This window comes from Vipera berus (assembly GCF_964194415.1).
Source record: "Vipera berus genome assembly, chromosome: 2".
NCBI lineage: Eukaryota > Metazoa > Chordata > Lepidosauria > Squamata > Viperidae > Vipera > Vipera berus.
Window position 1 is genome coordinate 191,444,981 of NC_138203.1, and position 11,423 is coordinate 191,456,403.

Below are 11,423 nucleotides of genomic sequence, written 5' to 3' on the forward strand. Positions count from 1 at the left end.
ATTCTGCACATCTGACTTCTGTCATAGTGACAGAAGTCAAACTAGCAATGCCATATTTGTTTATGGCAAAAGAAAAAAATAGATAAAAATAGGTTTTGCTTTATAAAGAAAGTACAGTGAAACTTTAATTTTAAACCAATGAAAGTTGATATGAAGATCTGCTGTCTTTGGCAGCCTTAACATATGAAGGTGCTTTAGAATTTTAATGGCAGCTTGGCTAGAAAGGGTTATAAACAAAACAAAAGACAGTAAAATAAAAATAATGTCATTTCTCCATTGATGAATGAAAGAACTTGAGATGATGTGGTGGGGCTACCAAGTCCAATTCTTCTAGGTCATCACTGGGGATGGTGGGAGTTGTAGTCTTGCAAAGTTTTTCCAAATTGAAATGCTCTCAAGATGTCTGGGCTTCCCGGATTTGGGAAACTGAAGTCCACCCACATTTTAATTTAACCAATTAAAAAACTGCTCTAGATTGCAGACCGCCACAACATGTGCTTGAGTGGTTCTTTTCCCAGCCTAGGGAGCCCTTTTGAACCTGGAGCTTTAGTTGCAATCTCCAGCCCAACTGGGCATACGGAAACACCTCTGCTGTTAATGGATGTAGTGGGGCTTTGCTGTGGAGCAGTGGTGGTCAACAGGAGACAATAGACAAATCTTCCCAAGCTCTTGCCCAAGAGGCAGGCCTCGTTCTATGTTGTATGCTCTGAGGGGTCAAAGGACTGAAATGCTATAAAAGCACAGCCTAAATACAAATATTAATAATAAAGATGTGGATCCCTGGAAGCAGACCAGGACTGCTGTGTCTTAGAAGATCTGCTTTAAGAAGACTTTAAAAGACCTACCAATGTGTGAGGATGCTGATTGGCTCATTAAATATAGCCTCACCATTCTCTTGCCATTTAGTACAGGTATAGTATAGGGGGTACCTTGCTCAATATTAGTAACTGTGAGAGGAATCTCAGAGTCCTAGTGGACAATCACTTAAATATGAGCCAGCAGTGTGCTGCAGCTACCAAAAAAGCCAACACAGTGCTAGGCTGCATTAACAGAGGGACAGAATCAAGATCACGTGAAGTGTTAATACCACTTTACAATGCCTTGGTAAGGCCACACTTGGAATACTGCATCCAGTTTTGGTCACCACCATGTAAAAAAGATGTCGAAACTCTAGAAAGAGTACAGAGAAGAGAAACAAAGATGATCAGGGGACCGGAGGCTAAAACATATAAGGAACGGTTGCTGGAATTGGGTATGTCTAGTCTAATGAAAAGAATGACTAGGGGTGACATGATAGCAGTGTTCCAATATCTCAGAGGTTGCCACAAAGAAGAGGGAGTCAAGCTATTCTCCAAAGCGCCTAAAGGCAAGACAAGAAGCAACGGATGGAAACTAATCAAGGAGAAAAGCAACCTAGAACTAAGGAGAAACTTCCTGACAGTTAGAGCAGTTAACCAGTGGAACATCCTGCCTCCAGAAGCTGTGAATGCTCCAACACTGGAAGTTTTTAAGAAGAGACTGGACCGCCATTTGTCTGAAATGGTATAGGGTTTCCTGCCTGAGCAGGGGGTTGGACTAGATGACCTCCAAGGTCCCTTCCAATTTTATTATTATTATTATTATTATTGTTGTTGTTACACGGATGATTTTCTTTTCAGATGATTTTAGCCCCTGAATTTGGGCAAGGCTCATCCCACATGACTGGCAGAAAGTAACATGAACACAGTTTGCCAAGCAAGCAGCCAGCAGATGGGGTATAATATTCCCTCCAGGTTAGTGTCAGTTACAGCTTGAAAGACAACAGTTAATGGCACACCATTTTTTTTGCAAGCCCCTTTTTCTTTCTGTGCCTCTGTGTGTGCATTTCGCCCTTTCTGCAGCCTCAGCAGGACATCGTTCATCAGGAGCCTGTGTAGAGAAACAAAGAGTGGCAAACGAGTATGAAAGAGCACCACGGCCTCAGCAGGATGAGAGGAATTCACAGCACCTGAGACATTGTGAAAATGTGCAAATACAAGTGGTGGCTGAAAGGCCCAGGATTGTTTATCTCTGAGCCTGAGAGGACAATGTGATGAAAAAGCATATTGATTCGGGATAATGCTTGGCTTGAGGGAGGAAATTGTCAACAGACAAGAGGATCAAAGGGAACTGGAAAAATAGCAAATCCAAATCCCTACAAAGGAACACTGTCTTCATATAGCATGAATGTAAAATATAACCTGAGGGTTTTCAGAGGCATCAAAAACAGTGACAAAAGTTGAACATATTGAACTAATTGCAACAGGCTATTTTGGCAAGCAAGCTAGAGGCTCACACAATGACTATAACACTACACCGAGCAACAGGATAACAGATGGTGAATTTAATTTTCCCTCTGTTGTCTATCTTTCTTGTACCTACTGCTGGAAAATGCTCTCCCAAAATAGTTGATAGCCGGGGTGTGCAAAAATATCTGATTATGAAGCGCCTCAGATTCAAATCACTGTTTTAAGCTTGAAATGCCCACTTTGAGCATAAAACAGGTTTTGCAGGTGAAACAGCCTGCTGCAAACGTTTTGGAATCGTTTTGAAGCTCAAAACAACTTCGTTTCAAGCATGCGACTCCTCCCAAAAGTTCAAAACAGTTCATTTCAAGCTTGAAATAAGTTGTTTGGAAATCAGAATGGTTCAAATTTGAAATATTCTATACATCGGGTAGCTGAGAGCTGAAATAATTTAGAATTCTGAATACTGCAACATTTGAAGGTGAAGTATGATAAAGAACACACTTAATGCTAGGATTTATATGTGCAGAATTGTGGATTTTCTACGTAATCCAGTCATTAATATAATTAACATAGTACTGTCTAGATTCAGAATCTCCATGTATAGTGTCTCACCAAGTGTACCCTATATCAAATTACCTTGTTCACATTCACTTATAGGACGCCCCCAAAGCAGCTATCTGCCATAAAAAAATTTTTTATTTCTTTAGATCAGTATTTCTCAACCTTAGTCACTTTAAGGTGTGTGGACTTCAATTCCTAGAATTCCCCAGCAAGCATGCCTGGCTGGGGAATTCTGGGAGTTGAAGTCCACACATGTTCAGGTGGTCAAGGTTGAGAAACACTGTTTTACCGTAGATGATCTAGCAAATCATGGCAGTATATTAGGATCCTTTTTCCTGGGTGGACGTTAGTTTCTAGATACTGACGATTATGATGAACTATCTGGGGGGCAACAGATTATAATCAAGCATTTCTTCCATATAGCAGCTGATATAAAACATGGTTCTTGTTGGGATATCCAGTTCAGCATCTTTTCATTAACTGGTGGCTCACTAGAGGTCACTTGCTTCTCATTGTTTATTTATATAGTTGATTGATATCCTGCCTTTCCTTTAGGAGCTGAATACAGCATACAGTACAAGAACTTTCCTTCCTCCAGTTTTTTCCCCCTGCAGGGATCACCTTGTGGAGTGGGTTGGGGTGAGAAAGTACTGCCTGCCCTAAAGCGAGCTTCCATGATGATGTAAACCTGGCTTTCCCAGGTCTTAGATGAATATCAACATGACCAACTTGTTAACCCCCTTCACTTTTCAGATTGTCCTTTCTGTTTTCACTTACAGCCTGTGATTCTTGACCAATAGGAAATGCAGATATGACAGTAGAGTCAGAATATGAAGCTAATTATGTACCGTAAATCCTATGAGTCAAGTGTTGGGATTGTATGTAGTTATGAGTTACCACAGATTGGGGGCGGGGGGGAGGATTCTACTGCTTATTAAGAAGAAGTTGCTATTGTTAAATTACCAGGAATAAAAAACTTTTGCTGATCTCATGCAAACTTGCTCTGAGGAGTTTTTCCCTCAGCTGTTGACCTGATCTTGTGGTTGTTAGTACACTCTGAGGACTACAGAGTGCTGAGCTACCAGCACTGAATTGCACAGTACTTCTGCCAACCTAGCAGTTCGAAAGCACATAAAAATGCAAGTAGAAAAATAGGGACCACTACGGTGGGGAGGTAACAGCGTTCCGTGCGCCTTTGGCGTCTAGTCACGCCGGCCACATGACCACGGAGACGTCCTCGGACAAGCGCTGGCTCTTCGGCTTTGAAACAGAGATGAGCACCAGCCCCTAGAGTTGGAAACGACTAGCACGCATGTGCGGGGGAACCTTTACCTTTACAGTCCTAAAGGAGACAGAAATACTTGATGTATTCAAAAGGAAAACTTGAAGGACAGCATTGCTGGGAATCTTGTTGAAGGATTCCATCAGCTAAAAAAAAAAGCATTATTAACCTCTTTCTGCAGCCAGCCCCGAACCTAATTGATCTTGGAAGAAGAGATAATTAAACTATCAACAAGCCACTTAGTTATGAGCTAATTATTAATTATTACTTGGCTGCTGTGTATTAGGAGTCTGTAAGAGTGTCTTTGTTGAGGATGGTACTCTCTCTTCCTCTCCTTGGACTAGAAGACCTCCAAGTTTCCTTCCAACTCTTTTATTCTGTAATCCCAGTTTTAATCATTGGTCCACATTTAACCAAGAGGCGCTAAAGAAGTGACAGGGTTTTACAGCCATTTGTTTTTTCAACAGACTGAAGGAACAAAAACCTCCATGGAAATCATTACAACAAAATGCAGATGCTGTCAGAATGAAGCAGGTTATATCACAATGGAGGCCACAGGTTAGGAAAGACTTTTGAAAGAATCATCTTTAAAATGTACCAGAAAGCAATAGGTAATCAGACTTCCCTCCACCCACCACTATTAAAATAAAAAAAAAATGGAAGTTCCTATTCCAAAAATCACCACTTCTGATTTTTTTAACAACTTTTTCATCTGTTCTGTTAAGGCGTTTCCACTCTCTATAGGAATAAATCTGAGAAGCAACTTAATCTCTGCATGAACAAAAAGAAACAGCAACTCAAAGGTGGAGCCGTTTGAAGATGACCTGACTTTAGGGAGAGTCTGTCCTCAAAATATACATGACCTGGAAATTCTCGTTGGCCTGGCTCCTCTTTTCTCAGAGATACCTAGCTTTCTCTCTGACCTTCAAACCATGAGCATGGCTTCTGCTAAGAGAGTGCCATTGCAACTCTACTTGGAAAACTTCCTACCTTTCCCTCAGGGACAATACATAAAGTACGTCACTCATCAAAGCGAGCAGGCAATAAAGAAGTTGTGACAAAGGAAGGGTTGGGCTTTGGTTGAAATGAAGGAAAGTATTACCAGGGAGTCGACTAAGGGAGGCACAATACCCCTTTCAGAGCAAAAACAACATGCAGGACTGAAAAGCTATTTCATTGACCCAGGCGTTGAGATACAATCAAGCTTGGCTGCAGTTATCAAGAACTGTCGGTTTTTTGTTTTGTTTTGTTTTGTCAGAAGGAAACTGCTGTCACACGCATTGCAGTACTTTCTCTGAGGGAACTGCCGGCCATTCCAATCACCTCCAGCCTTTGATCTCTGCTAGTGATAGGGTACTTTTCTGACCGGTCCCCGAAGTGATCCTTGAAATGTTCCTCCCACAGAGATGCAATTGAGTATATTGTGCTGTGTATAAACACCTATACTAGGAAGGAGATAACAGAAAATGCCTCCCTACTCCAAAGAGAACACGGAAAGGTATTTTTGTGAAAATGGGTCTGAGCAGGAGAGAATAAGCATAAATCAAAGGTTAATTATGAAGAAACATGCTTCTCAGTTGAAAAGGCCATGCCAATTCTCAGCAGTTTTTATTACCCTAGTCCAGGGGCAGGCAACCTTGGCTCTTTTATGACTCATGGACTTCAACTCCCAGAATTCCTGAGCCATCATGGCTCAGCTTGGAAACTCCCTTTCCCCTCAGCATGGCTGGCTCAGGAATTCTGGGAGTTGAAGTCCATGAGTCATAAAAGAGCCAAGGTTGCCTACCCCTGCCCTAGTCACTAAGAGTTCTGTATATAGGTGGTCTTTGACAACTATTTGTTTAGTGATTGTTCGAAGTTACAATGGCACTGAAAAAGTGACTTATTTTTCACCCTTACTACCATTCCCATGGTCACGTGATCAGAATTCAGATGCTTAGCAACTGGCATGTATTTATGACAGTTGCTTGTATCATGGTGTCATGTGATCATTTTTGTGACCCTCTGACACGCAAAACCAATGAGGAAGCCAGATTCACTTAGCAACTGTGTTACTAACTTAACTACTGCAGTGATTCACGTAACAACTGTGGCAAGAAAGGTTGTAAAATTTAACTTTAACTTCCTTGCTTAGCAACAGAAATTTTGGGCTCAGTTGGGGGGGGGTCATAAGTCAAGGATTACCTGTAATGAATTAACACTGCATGTTTACCCTAGAAGTGGCCATTTGCAAAAAAATTTGGTGATTCCTAGCACTCGGGTGTGGATATAAATATTCATCCGGTGTGTGGGCATCGATTGTACCATGGCATTTAAGCCTAAGAATTTATTTATGGATGCACTTAGAAGTTCATATTTGCTGAAATAGGTCTGAAGAAACTCTTCATAAATGGTTCATAGGAAATCACATTCAGCCACACCAGGAAGCAAACCACAGTGACTAATTATAAGCAGCTAATTGGAAACTACAGTACGCTAATTTTAATGAAAGCACCTTTAAGACTGTCATCTTTAGGCTCCTGTCCCCTTACCATCTCACTTGGGAGGGAGAATCCAGTATAATCCCCTTCTGAAACACCAGAGGAACAAAACAATGATCAAAGCCATTCTGCCTTAGCTTTGTTTATTCTCCAACATGATGCAAGCTGGAGCCTGGCACTGATCCTGGCGCTTCCACTGAGCCCTGACAGCCCTGCAGCTCCAGCCATCTCTCGCTCAGGCTTGTGCGGTGCTGCCACCGGTTCAACTCATTCCCCTTCCCTGCTACCACTTTTCTAGGATGGTCGCGTACTACCTGCCAGGTGCCAAGGTACCACAGATGGTACCTGTAATGTAGTGGGTCTGACGCAAGGAAGAGACGCCAGCCAGAGTACGTGTTCAGCTCTTTATTGGGGGGGTAGCGTACTGAGGAACAAGGGTTACCTGGCCTCCTTAAATACCTAGCCAGGTAGGTATCCAGCCAATGGGGTTGGCCCTAGGTTTCCCGCCAAAACTGGGGTTCCCGCCAAAACTGTCCAGGCCAATGCCCCCTAGTGGCTGTTGCCATGCAGATACCTGCACTGGATACATAACACCCCTCCCCCCTTAGAGAAGAACCACATGACAACCGTAGAACCAACATTACAACTATATACATAACTATGTACAATGTGTGCTAATACATGTGCAGCTGTTGGGTGGTCACTTGCACACATAGTCCGCTAAGTATGCCGGTGCCCTGTGGGGCCTGGTGGACCATCTGGGTGTGGCTTGGCCCTGGACTTGGACAGCGGGCTCGTGATGCCCTTGTTCTGGGTTGAGCAGGGTTGGTTGCAGGAGGCCATCCTCCTCTAGCTCTGGTTCCGAGTCGTTTTCGGTTGGACTGACCTCCCCTGGGGTGTGGCTGTCCTGTTGGCTGTGGGTGGTGTACTCAGGGACCCTTCCTCTGAGCTGGTCAATGTGTCACCTTATGTGTCGATCCCCCTCCACCCCCATGATGTAAGAGAGGGGGCCCGTTTTTTCAACCATGGTCCCCGGAATCCATGGATGCCCTGCCCTGTAGTTCCTTGCCCAAACCAGGTCCCCCACATTGAGAACCCTGTGTGATGCTGATGAGGGCCTATCCGTCTCCGCTGCCACTCGGTCAGGGTGCAAACGGTCAAGCTTGGTGATGAGGCGCCGTCCCCATCGTAGTTCTGCTGGGCTCTTTCCGGTGGCAACGCATGGTGTAGTGTGTTGGGCAAGCAGAAATTTGGCCAGTCTGTGATGCCAGTCCCCACTGATGATGCGCCGGAGTGCGTCCTTGGTCGTCCTTACCATCCGTTCAGCTTGCCCGTTAGTCGATGGGTGGAAGGGCGCGGAGGTGGCTTGTCTAATCCAATTCGCCTTCAAGAACGCCTGGAAATCATTAGCGGTAAACTGAGGCCTGTTATCAGACACAATTACGTCGGGGAGGCCGTGTGTGGCAAAGAGGGCTCTGAGCACCTGGATTGTCCTTGCTGAGGTCATGTTGGGGACAGGGACGACCTCCAGCCACTTAAAGTGGCTGTCCACTACGACTAAGAACAGTTGGCCCTGGAACAGCCCCGCATAGTCGATGTGAACGCGGGACCAGGATGGCGTCCTGGGCTTCTTGGAGCAAAACCTCCTCCTTTTCAAACAGGCGCTCCTGCAGCCTCGTGTCCCGTAGGCCGCAAACCAGCCTGTCTCATAGCCACTCCTCCAAGTTTGAAAACTTGCAGGCGACAGCGGCTTCTCACAAGGCAGCGACGAACTCAGCCCCAGACTCGTCGGGACGCTGGTCCCTCTCCTCGAACTGGGATCTCGCAGCCAGTTTGGACCTGCGGGACCGGAAATTGGCATTCAGCTTTGCGATGAGGTCCTGGTACGAGACGGTATCAATGGCCTCTGGGGCAAACAGGTTGGCGGCGACCTCGAGGAGTGCGGGTCCACCTAGGCAGAGCAGAGCTGCCGCTTTTGAGCCGTCTTCCAAGATTTGGTTAAATCTCATGTACAGCTCGGCGTGCGACAGGTACCGCGCCCATTTCTCCGGGTGGCAGATGTCGAACTCGCGGGGTTGCCCGGCTCGTGCCATCGTCCCGTCGGTCGTTGTGGCATGTGGTTCCATTGCTTGCACGGTGGCCTAAGCCGATGCCTCGCGGTGGCCGGTTGCGGTGGCTGGCGGTCGCATCAAGGGGAAAGGAAAAGATTCCTCTTTTCCTACAGCGTGCGGTGCGACCCCCTAGTGACTTCAGCTCTTCTGTCGGCAGAATCCCACCCTCGTCGCCACTGTAATGTAGTGGGTCCGACGCAAGGAAGAGACGCCAGCCGGAGTACGTGTTCAGCTCTTTATTTGGGGGGGTAGCGTACTGAGGAACAAGGGTTACCTGGCCTCCTTAAATACCTAGCCAGCCAATGGGGTTGGCCCTAGGTTTCCCACCGAAACTGGGGTTCCCACCAAAACCGTCCAGGCCAACGCCCCCTAGTGGCTGTTGCCATGCAGATACCTGCACTGGATACATAACAGTACCCGTACCACTGGTTGAAAAGCCCTGATCTACTGTACCTGCTGGATTGTTGCTGATGGAAACAAGACTCAACACTTTGTCTAGCCCAGTTCAACTTCAGCTTTCACCACTGGGATTCATATTCAGGGAACATACCTGGAGCAGCATGGATTCCAAGGAGAAGAAAAGAATTGTTCTTTGTGTTTTGGGGAATGTGCATTTCTCTCAATTATAGCTAGGTAAAATATATGAGGACCCATAATTTCATGAAAACACATCAGTTCAGGATAGGAACTGGGAAAATGCTGGAAGCTAATTGGCGGGGATAAGGTGGAACCGGCCCTTCCCTCTCTCAGGCTTGCCTAGGTTTGTTCTTTTAACTAGCGGCACATTGAATGCATCCTCTGGGTGGATACCTTACCAGGGTGTGTCCCACCTGCACTGTATAAAGTTGAGTCAGCAGTTGCTGCAGTAAAAAGGGAATTTCTATTAACTCTCTGGATGCTGAATGTTTCTCAAACTTGTGCCTTCCAGAAGGGATGAGCCACCATTTCCATCATGTCAAAACAGTGGTGTTGGATTAATAGGGGTGGCAATCTAACTTATCTGGAGGTCATTCAGTTAGGAGAGGTAGGGGCTTCAGATGTACAACTCCATTTCTTTTTGAAAGGTGTAGTTTAATTCAATTCTAGTGACTTTCTGGACACATTCATAGCATTGTCTTGGCAGCGTTCCCAAGGTAGCTAGTCTGTGTATTCTGCTAAAATGTCTTAGTCTACAGCTTTACTATTCCCTGGAGGAATCCTATCAGCGAGGCCTGACTGATCCTATGTAGCTTCCAAACCCAGACAAGGTCAGAGAAGTGCTGCCATCGGCTGAGACATGTACATTTTTAGAATCTAAAGGACATAAATTGTCACTGGGTAGCATGGCAGTATAGTATTAGAGGTCAACTTCACAGTACAGTCTAGTAGGAGAATAACAATTAAAATCTCTAAAAACAAGTATGATCCAGTAACATCTAAGCCAGGTACATAGGAAACTGTTTTTTGATGAGATCTGACCAGACCATTAGTCCATCTAGATCAACTTTGCAAATCAGCTCTGCCAATCTACTGCCCTCCCAGTACATTGGAAGTATAATTCAAATTTCCCAGATGGCAAAGCCAAAAGACCAGTATATCAAAAGTTGTCAAACTGCTGAAAGTTCATCACAATCAACAGTGTTTGGCAATAAGTCTTCAGAGTTTCAGATATAAAGGTCTGACTGGAGACATCAAGGATTGAGTCTGAGGGCCTTTAGGGCCATAACCATAGGTCTATGGAGGGAGGGGGAAGGTAAGAGGGGAGGGGGTCAAATAAAATTCATCTGACTACAATGGAAGCCATGTACAGGTATGTATTCTTGAGATGGGTAGTGAGTGGTTGCCAGTAAGATATTGGTTGCTTCTCCAGCTTAAGAAGGGTGGCATATAAATTTAATAAATAATGTACATGAGTAAAATAAGAACGCTGCCACTTACTCCCTCACTGTAACTCTGCTCCAGTCAAAGCAGAATAACATATGGGAATGGTTTGGCTCAGACGTATTGCTGTATGGATTTGTGGAGCTGTTACTGAATTCCACCAACAGAAGACTACTGTAGATGGCACTAATCCATCTGATAACTCCCTGAAGCACCATTGCAAAGGGAGTTTCTCTGAGAGGAAACTGGGTTCATGCACATGCGAAATCAACCACATTGTGGCTTAATGCAGTTCATATTCCAGGATGCGTAGTGCTCTCTAGGCCAGTGTTTCTCAACCTTTGCAACTTTTAAGATGTGGGGAACTTTAATTCCCATGCTGGCTAGGAAATTCTTAAAATTACCAGAGTTACCAATCTTAAAATTTTCCAGGCTGAGAAATGCCGTTCTAGGCAGTTGTCCTAGGGCAACAGTTATTTTTCCCTGATCAAAGGCCTTTCCATATACAAATGGTCCTTGACCTATATTTAGTGTGACAGTCATTTAGTGACTGACGTTACAACTGCACTGGAAAAGCTGACTGATTTTCACACTTACAACCATTGTAGCATTCCCCATAGTCACGTAATCAAAATTCAGATGCCTGGCAACCGACTTATATATATATAAGCAGTGTCCTGAAATTGTGGGATCACCTTTTGTGACCTTCTGACAAGTAAAGAGAATGGGGAAACCATATTCATTTAACAACCATGTTACTAACTTTGAATATTTGACTTTCCCTTGTCCCCACTTGTGTTTATCTCATGGCAAAACCATGGTAAAGGAAGAACAGAAAAGAGATTCAGAGTATTGGGAAGCT